Source organism: Neltuma alba, unplaced genomic scaffold (assembly GCF_004799145.2).
Source record: "Neltuma alba isolate B1F8T4 unplaced genomic scaffold, ASM479914v2 tig00007896_pilon, whole genome shotgun sequence".
NCBI classification, from domain to species: domain Eukaryota; kingdom Viridiplantae; phylum Streptophyta; class Magnoliopsida; order Fabales; family Fabaceae; genus Neltuma; species Neltuma alba.
In genome coordinates, this window is record NW_021634896.1 from 28,055 (window position 1) to 38,629 (window position 10,575).

A 10,575-nucleotide genomic window follows, 5' to 3' on the forward strand; every position below is an offset into this window, starting at 1 on the left:
TAAAATTATCACACAAAAATTTATTTAGCCTAACCAACCCCGCAGACACACGCACGGAGAAACAAGCCTCAACAAATCAAAACCACATCTTCGCCTCCAAACAATTCACATCATCATTACCACCTTCAATAGCGGAGAAGCATTTCGACGCCCAAACCTAAACCAGAAAAACAGAACAACGATTCTGCAGCTTCTACATTCTTCACCACCGCATCCATGGCGGACGCCAACGTTTCGAACAACGGTCTCAATCGGAGGAAGAAGATTGTGACTAAGATTATGGCAAATCAGATAAAGACCTTTTTGCCCCAGATCATCTCTCCAAATCAGTGTGGCTTTGTACCCGGTTGTCTTAGCTCTGATAATATCATTGTGGCTCAGGAAGTTATTCACTCTATGCGTAACATGAGGAGTAAAAAAGGCTTCATGGCTATTAAGATTGACCTTGAGAAAGCCTACGACTGTGTCAATTGGAATTTTCTAATGGGATGTCTCAAGGAATTACAGCTCTCTAATCAATTTGTAGACATTATCTCCTCGTGTGTTAGCACAGCAGACTTTCAACTGTTATGGAATGGAGACAAGGTTAAGAATTTTTCTTCCTCTAGGGGTGTGCGCCAAGGAGACCCAATTTCCCCTTATCTGTTTGTTATATGTATGGAGAAACTAGCTCATATCATCCAAGAAGAGATTGAAGAGAATCACTAGCGTCCTATTAGACTCACTAAAACAGGACCCCCCATCACTCATCTTTTTTTCGCAGATGATGTCCTTCTTTTTGCAGAAGCTAATCTTGAACAAGCAGATTTGATTAATCAATGCCTTGAGAAATTCAGTAGAAGCTCTGGATTGAAGGTAAACCACTCAAAGACTCGCATTTTCTTCTCCATGAACATAAATCATAATAGATGCTCAGAAATTAGTGGTAGGCTGGGGTTCACTCAAACTTTAGATCTTGGAAAATATCTGGGTGTGAATCTACACCACACACGCGTCAACAAGGGATCTTTCCAGAGTGCTGTGGATAAAGTCAAAACCAGACTCTCCAAGTGGAAGACAGGTTCTCTCTCTCTCTCGTAGGAAGAACAACATTGATATCGTCAGTCATGTCCACCATCCCTAATTACACCATGCAAACCTCGCTTGTACCGTCACCAACATGCAAGACACTAGACAAGCTCAATCGAGGATTCCTTTGGGGCAGTTCAGCAGAACACCGAAAAATGCCATTAGTGGCTTGGGATGCGGTCTGTCAACCTAAATCCAAAGGAGGGCTAGGACTTCGACATACAAAGCTTCAAAACCAAGCTCTCCTCATGAAATTGGGATGGAGACTTGTTAAATGCAGAGATGATTTCTGGGTCAAGGTCCTTCGTGATAAGTACCGATGCGGCGATGATTTAATGCCCAAAATAGATCCAAAACGGGGAGGCTCTAACATTTGGGCTAGCATCAAAGCCACGTGGGAGAGGGTGGCTGCTGGTATTGAGTGTCTGGCTGACAACACTGTGAAGTGGAAATGGGAGCGTAATAGATTATTTTCCGTAAAGTCGGCCTACGACAATCTTAGCCCGGAGATTGCAGATTCAGATCCACACTGGAAACGAATATGGAAGCTAGCAATTCCTCAACGTTGCATAACTTTTATCTGGCTAGCCTCCCGCAAAAGCCTCCTCATGAATTCTGCGAGACATAGACGGGGTCTAAGTATGGATGATCAGTGCCTGATATGTCATAATGGCGTGGAAGACATACTACACGTTCTTCGGGACTGCACCAATACTTGGCTCCTTTGGAAAGGACTGGTTAACGCATCAACTTGGAAGAAGTTTTGCTCCCTTGGTTCCTCCGACTGGCTCAGATGGAATCTGAATTGTAGAAATCATAATGAGAAAGAGTGGGTTTCTCTCTTTGCAGTTGTATGCTGGTGGCTATGGAGACGTCGTAATCTGATCATATTTGAAGGAAAAGAGTTGCGTAATAAAGCAATCATCGCAAACTCGAAAGCCATATTAAGTTCCATGCACGAGATCCAGGGACACTTACGTGGAACTTCTATAGAGGGCGTAAAACGCAGCAATGGGGAAGAAAGATGGAGACCTCCGGACAATAACTGGATCAAAGTGAACGTCGACGGTGCCTACTCACCTGACAGAAACATTAGTGCTTGCGGTGGCCTTCTTCGGAACATGCGGGACAAATTTCTTCGTGGCTTTATCTTTCATATCGGGCAGGGTGATGCACTGACAACTGAGCTACAAGCATGCTTACATGGACTGAAAGTGGCATGGGACGAAGGTTATAGAAATGTCATACTTTAGTCTGACGCTACTAGTGCCATTGAACTACTCTCAGAGGACCCCAACGAACTTCATGATGACTATGTGATAATCAGAGAGGCCCGAGCATTGTTGACTAGGGAGTGGAACGTGAAGCTTTCATATGCACCTCGTAGCTGTAACCAAGCTGCTGATCTGTTAGCAAAGCTCGGTCTTGGGGCGATGCCAGGCGTGTATATTCTACAGAACCCTCCTCAGCAAATAAATAGGGTACTGGATATTGAGTGGCTGTGTGCTGACAACAGCCATGTAAGGAGTTGTTAAGGTTTCCTCTTGTTATCAAAAAAAGAAAAAGAAAAACAGAACAACGATTCTGCAGCTTCTACATTCTTCACCACCGCATCCATGGCGGACGCCAACGTTTCGAACAACGGTCTCAATCGGACGAAGAAGAAGAATAACACCAATCTTTTACTCGGCCGCTATGAAGTAGGAAAACTCCTCGGCCATGGCACCTTCGCGAAGGTTTACCACGCTCGAAACATCAAAACCGACGAAGACGTCGCAATTAAGATCATCAACAAAGAGAAAATCCTCAAGGGTGGCTTCGTCGCTCACATCAAACGCGAGATCTCAATCCTCCGCCGCGTCCGCTACCCCAACATCGTCCGGCTCTTCGAAGTCGTGGCCACGAAGACGAAGATCTACTTCGTCATGGAATACGTCCGCGGTGGCGAGTTATTCAATAAAGTCGCAAAAGGCCGATCGAAGGAAGGAGTCGCCAGAAAGTACTTCTAGCAATTGATCTCCACCGTAGAATTCTGCCACGCCAGAGGTGTGTAACACCGTGATCTCAAGCTGGAAAACTTGTTACTGGACGAAAACGGCGATCTCAACGTTTCTGATTTCGGCCTCAGCGCTGTCTCCGATCAAATCAGACAAGACGGATTGTTTCATGCTTTTTGTGGAACGCCTGCGTATGTTGCTCCTGAGGTTCTGGCAAGAAAAGGATACGACGGAGCCAAAGTTGATCTCTGGTCTTGTGGCGTTATTCTCTTCGTTTTAATGGCAGGTTATTTACCATTCCACGATCAGAACGTTATGGCTATGTACAAGAAGATTTACAGAGGAGTTTTCCGGTGTCCCAGGTGGTTCTCGCCGGAGCTAAACTTATTGTGTACTCGTCTTCTCGTTATAAAGCCAGAAACCAGAATCTCAGTTCCAGATATCATGGAAAACAAGTGATTCAAGAAAGGGTTCAAACAAATCAAGTTTTATTTCGACGACGATAAGCTCTGTACCAGCGTTGAAGATATTGACAAACTGGATTTAAACAAAGACGACATAGAATCAATCGCAGATTATTCAGTATCACAATCCGATTCAGAGCTAGAGGTCAGAAGAAGAAGTAACGCTTCATTGCCAAAACCAGCAAGCTTGAATGCATTTGATATAATATCATTCTCTGCATGCTTCGATCTTTCTGGGTTGTTCGAGGAGAAAGGGGACGAGGCGAGGTTCGTGTCCAGCGTGCCAGTGTCAGAGATCATATCGAAGTTGGAGGAAATTGCTCAGTTTGGTGAGCTTTACAGTGAGGAAGAAGGATTGCAGGGTGAGCTTGGAGGGATCAAGGGAAGGGGTGAAGGGGCCACTGACGATTGCTGCTGAGATATTCGAGCTGACTCAGTCGTTGGTGGTGGTGGAAGTGAAGAAGAAGGCAGGGGATAAAACAGAGTATGAACAGTTTTGTAACTCTGAATTGAAACCTGGCTTAACAGAAGTTAATGATGAAGTATGAATCAGCAACACCTTCTTCCAAGGGAAATTCTTCTGATGAGACTCCTCAATCCGATTCTGATTCTTAGAATTTTCCGCACTAGTTAACTCTCGGATATTGAATCCTCATTTTTTTCTCCTCTGCTTTAGATTGTTTATATATGGTAATCTTTGTCATCTTTTGTTTTCTTAGGCTCTGTTTGGCTCAATGAGAGGAAGGGAATGAGAGGGATTTTAATGGAGAAAAAAGAAGGAGAGGAGAGTGGAAAGATTTTAATATTAATTTGTTTGGATTTATAAAAAAGGAGGGGAGGGGAGGAGTTTCAATATTACCTTTACCTTATTTGGTTCGTGAGGAGAAGGGAGGGAAAAATATTTTAACATGAACAATTTTATCCTGATTTTATTTAAGATATGGGCATAATGATCACAATATGACAAAATATGGACATAATAGTTATAACATGACAAAATATTGCTCTTTCCCTCTAAATCCTCCCAATTTTGGAGGGGGGTTGAGGAGGGGACGGGAGGGAAAAATTTTTTTAAAATTTTCCCTCCCCTTTTAAAGTTTGTGTGTTGCCAAACAAGAAAAAATGATTAAAATCCTTCCCCTTCCCTCCCCTCCTTTCCAAATCCCTCGTATCAAACACACCCTTGAGGTTTTGTCGTTAACTGGAGGAGTAGATTCTATGGCTCTTTTTTAATGTACAAACTATAAGTGCTATGCTGCAACAAGCCTAATTTGAATAATAAATGATCGGATATATCAATAATTATCAACACAGCTAGCCAAGCCGTAGTGAAAACTCATTCTTCAAACTGTGTATTGGACAAAATATGTATGTAGTTGAGTACTACTCTGATTCTTAACACAGAACCTAATTATTAAGTTCATTTTGGTTTTAAATATAAGATTTAATTTTCATATTTATCAGTTTTTTTAAAATTATTTTTATAAATACTCCTTCAACTATAATCAAGTAAGTGAAGGAGAGGATATTAAGAAAAATAATTATAGTGTTTTAGAAAAAGCATACTATATTTTTTATAATTAATTAACTTATATAACTTTCTTAATCTAATCAAATTAATTAAATAGGTCTTATATTAAGGATCAGATTTTGTTAATTTTTTTATTACAATTGTAAACTGTTCAGACCAGATTTTAACAGTTTAAATTTATTTATTTATTTTTTTAATAACATTATTTTTATAAGATGTTAAATCTAGACCATTGGAATTTTGATCCAATAGTTGTGAAGAGAAAAGAAGGATAGTGGAGAGGAAGAGGATGGGAAGGTAGTGGAGAGAATCCAAGTCCAAAAACATGAGACTTCCTATTCGAACCAAAGATATATTCATATTATTATTATTATTTTTTAAATAACTTACATAACTATCATATCTTTTATTAAGGATTCAGACTCAACTTTATGCAAGAAAAACTTTAAGAGAAAGATCAACAAGAATTGGATTTAGTGAAAAAGGCTAGTTTCTTACAACGTGACAAACTAAGATTTAAATCCTCATTAGGAGAGATGTCTATATTTAATACTCATGTCTCGAATAGGATTGCCTTCAATAAGAAGATACCTATACTTTAACCAAAAAAAACCTTTAAGAAAGATGCTTGGTGTTAATTGAGTTATAAGGGCCAAGCTCCACATATCCATATCCAATCCAATTATCAAAAGACTGTTTTGTACTTTAATTTCTACCAATATTGTTATTTAATTAGGGTAAAGTCTTTCTTCAAGACAATTATTGAAATTACATAATTTTTATTTATTTGTCAAATTGAGAAGAAACTATACGTCAGTCCTGTGTCTTGTGTGTTGAGCCTAAGGCTAGAAACCCCGTGACCTTTATTCTGCTGCTCTCTTTCAATACGAGAGAGTTTCGAAAAACCTCATTTTGGTCTAAATGATAAGACATAAAGAGCTCAAACCTGTAGCATCAATTTATATTATTGTGTGCACGTATATGTAAAATTGAATTATTATTTATCATTATAGAACTAGGTCCATGCTAGCCTTAGGCGTGATTTGGCGCGAAAAATGAAAGCCAAAAAGGACAAAAATTTAAGGACTAATTTGTCTGCTAAAGAAAGAAAGCTACCTCTATTATTGCAACCTTAAAAGGAAAAAAAAAAAAAGAATGAGAAAAGAAAATGGATATAGAAAAGAAAAGTGTGTAGAAAATATTTTCACTCCTTATATTAAGATGAACAGAAGAAAAATCAAAGGAAAAAAATAATTTGTGCTTATTTTTATTGTAATTATTTAAATTGAATTGAAAATTTAATTATAAATACACTATCAACATAGAGCAATGTCATTTGCGCCAAGGCTCATTTGCATTCGAATTGAAAACTCAATTATAAGTACACTGTATCACCATAACTATGATACTACCTCCGATCCTAAATATAAAAGCTAGTTGACTAATTTGAGTATAATAAGAAAATAAATTAAGTTAGTTATTTATAATAAATATATATTATCTTTCCTAAAATATCTTTACTAATTAAATTTATTTGCTAGGACTATCATTGTTAGAGAGACTATTTTGGAAATAAATAAATAAATATGAGAGACAAAGTAAAAGAAAAATTGGTAACAAAATCCCTGTTTGAAAGTTTAATTGGCCAGAAGGACCTGAATTGTGCAAGTACAAGTATGATCTGTAGGTACAACATATCATTCACTGTGTACAATTTGCTAGAGTAACTCCCATAATATGTGTGACAGGGAGTTTTTACTAATTTTTCTTAAAGTAAATTGGGGTTTTATATTCAGGATTAAAATAAAAATCTAACAAAATCTTATATTAAGAATCCGAAATAGTACTTTCTAGAAACAATTCCCCCGCCTCCTCAATAAGGGGGTAGAGCGATGTCATTAAAGTCAAGGTTGATTTGTATTGAAATTGATTCTCTTGTAAATAACTCCCATAATATGTGTAATTAATTAAAAAAAATTAAAGAAGTATGAATTTAGAAGACGAATTAAATTGAAATATTATGTTTAAGACTAAAACAAAAATTTTTATTATATCTTATATTAAGAATAAAAGAAATAATATACAGCACATGATAACAACTTCATAACTGGGTAATGAGGATTGAACTAAAAAAAGGTTAAATTAAAATTCCTAAAGAAATCAAACTTCAACGTTATAAGATGCAGAGACATATTCGGGAGAATTATAATACGATCCTAAGGAAAAAAAATAGTTATCAAAAAGTCTCAATAACATGTTAGAAGTTGTCATTTCCTATGCTATAACTTATCATTACATGTTGCTTAGTTGTCATTAGGACTTTTAATTATTATGTTTCTTCTTTAAGACTTTGTTGCAATTCTCCTTGTTGAAATATGTGATTTTAAAAGTGACTGATGAAATCTCCATGTTGCCAGCAACAATCACTATCCAGATCCACGGCCAAATGTCCAAAAATTAATGAGAAATAAACCAACAAGGACAGGATAGGCGATATATGTGATTATTCCATTCTTTTGCCCTGGGAGAGACAATTTTTTTTTAATTAAATGACCTATTTATATGGCCTTATTGATATTTTCAGTTCCTTTTGACCTTATTTCAATTTTGAAATCTAAAATTTAAAATCAATAGTTTTATTCCTTGAAATTTTTTTTTTTGGGCCTCCCAAACAAGTATGATCCTATATGTACATAACTCACTACTTGTAACTAATTGATCAAGGGTAATTATTATTTCACCCTCATATTTTCGCATATATCTGGTTCATTAGCTCTATTGCTTCTTTTGTAGGAGTGCATGTAAATAATTAGCATTATGATGTACTTAATATGGGAAGTTCTCACACGTGGTTTAACATAACTGACGAGCATTATTTGTGGTGACATAATTTTTTGCACGTACAAAGTTCGATTCTTAACCTCAAATAAGATTCCAATTATTTTCACTCAACTCTACTAATGTTGGTAAATTACTATTCTAAGTTTCAACCAAAAAAATGAGGACCATAATGATGATGATCATAATAATAATATTATTATTTGTACTTCTTAATATAATATCTACTTAATTAATTAATTTGGGTAGATAACAGAAAACTAGTTCAATTAATTATTTGTCAAAAATATATTTTGGTTTATCCGAAATACCATATTAAATCATTTGCATTGAAACCTTTCTTGATGCAAACTCCCCATTTATTGATGCAAACTCCCTTAAGACATGCAATTAGTAAAAACAGTTTGGAGAAAATAATAAATATGAGGAATAAAATGAAATAAGATCTTATATTTAAGACCAAACTTAACCCCTAACTAATTCTTATATTAGAAATAGGAGCTAGTAGTAGCAAAAGCACTGTCTTTAGAGGCATAAAATTTGAACTCTACAGTTACAGTTCTGTACAATATTACTATACACAACCTGGGCGCAAGAAAAGAAGAACAAGGTATACAATAGAGACAACCATCACAACTTTGCAGCAAGTGATTCTGCAGAGTGGAAGATCATGCATCTGAACAAAAGAGAAACAGAAACAGAACGTTTCAAATTACCTATTCCGCAAGCAAATTAAAAACATAAACCATATCTTCTGGTATATATGGGTGCCAAATATTGCTGCTACTGTTCACCTCCTTGCCAAGCCCACACTCTATCCTTCAAGGAGGGCTTCAAGTTCTGATCCCGAAATTGGATATACTCAAATGTATCGCCTGCAGTTTTCTTCACCTCCACAACATGAAACGTTGATGTCACCTCAAAAATCTCTGCATCAATACCAAGTTGTCCCTTCCGACCACTCTTGCTTCCCTCCAATCTCACTAACCCATCTTTCTTCACAACATTGAATTTTCTCTCTGCTTGTGCTATTTCTTCCAGTTTTGAAACAATTGTTGACGCGGGCTTCGTGGTGGTGAATCTAGCATGTTGTGTCCGATGCTTATCTTCCTCAAACAAACCAGAGAGATCAAATCCTGAAGATAGGGATATTAAATCAAACGCATTGAAGGCAGATGGTTTCACTTTAATTGGGGTTTCTTTGGTTTTTTCCTCTGAACTTGATGATGAAGAAGAATAAAAAAGAGCCTGAACATCAGTCGTAGGATTGGACATTGGTGATTTGGGGGGTTTAATCTGCTGGTACCCAATTTTAAACCAGCATTTTCCGTAATATTAGCAATACTTACTCTTGTTCTTGGATTTGGATTGAGAATTCTGGTGATAAGTCTTCTGGTTTGAGGTGAGAACCATTTAGCACACTTGAATTATGCAGTACAAATTTTCCTATACATTTCAATCAGATTCTTATCCTGAAATGGAAGAAAGCCTGCAAGAAGAACAAACAGAATAACCCCATAAGACCATATATCAGCTTTGAAAGCCTTTTTTGTTGAGCACTTCAGGGGCCCCATAAGCAGGTGTTCCACAAGTTGTATAGAGAAGACCATCGTTCTTTCTTGGTTCATACAAAGCAATCAGCCCAAAATCCGAAATCTTCAGATCCCCATTTTCGTCCAGAAGCAGATTCTCCGGTTTCAGATCTCAGTGACAAACCCCTCGGCCATGGCAGAAATCGACGGTGCCGATTAGCTGCTGGAAATACTTTCGAGCCAAATCGTCCTTCAATTTCCCCTTCACGACTTTGGCGAAGAGCTTGCCGCCTTTCACGTACTCCATCGCGAAGTAAATCTTGTTTTTGCTCGCCATTACTTCGTAGAGCTGAACAACATTTGGGTGCCTTACAAGGTGCATGCCGGAGATCTCGCACTTGATTTGGTCGATCAAGCCGATGCGAAGAATTTTCTGCTTGTTGATAACTTTAATGGCGACGCTCTGGTTGGTTTTTGATGTTTCTGCCGTGGTAGACTTTGGCGAATGTGTTTGGCCGAGCAAACGGCCCAGCTCGTAATTCTCCGTCAGAATTGTTCCTTTCTTCTCCGTTTGCTCTGAATCCATTGGGTTTGCAGAGGAAGGAACTGTGGGTTTCAAGGTTGAGATTTGAGAATGAAGAGGAGGGAGGACAACGACGAGGAGGAGGAGGAAGAAGAAGAAGAATTGAGTCAGGCAGAAGCCAACAGATTCACGGAATTATGCCGAAGTCAGTTATTTTGCTCTACTTTTAGAAAATCATTATATAGATATTACTATTCAGTCTGTGGAAAATTGAGAATGCTGTCCGTATTCAGATGTCATTGGCTCATCCCTTTAGTGACAAGTTCAACTGTAAAAAGTTTGGTGAGTATTGTATTTTTGAAGATAAATGATTGTAAAAAGATGAAAGAAATTGTAATGAATACGACTAGTGAAGATGTAGAAGGTGGAATCACATTCAACCAGGGAGAATTGGACATACTGATATGTCAAGCTTGAAGATGTTTTCTTCACGAAGTCGCACCTTTGAATTCTCAGAATTAAGAATGATACAAATAACTAGATATCCTAAAATGAAGAAGCTTTGTCCAGGGATGTTGGAAACACCAAAGTTGTCTAAAGTGAAAATAGAAGAGCATGAGAT

At 37.5% G+C, this 10,575-nt stretch overlaps 2 pseudogenes; one reads left to right on the forward strand and one right to left on the reverse strand.

Annotated features, from left to right (window-relative positions):
- The first annotated feature begins 2,684 nt into the window (after positions 1 to 2,684).
- Positions 2,685 to 4,077, forward strand: LOC114753385 (CBL-interacting serine/threonine-protein kinase 12-like; annotated as a pseudogene).
- A 4,604-nt stretch (positions 4,078 to 8,681) lies between these two features.
- LOC114753383 (CBL-interacting protein kinase 5-like) lies at positions 8,682 to 10,096 on the reverse strand (annotated as a pseudogene).
- Positions 10,097 to 10,575: the final 479 nt, after the last annotated feature.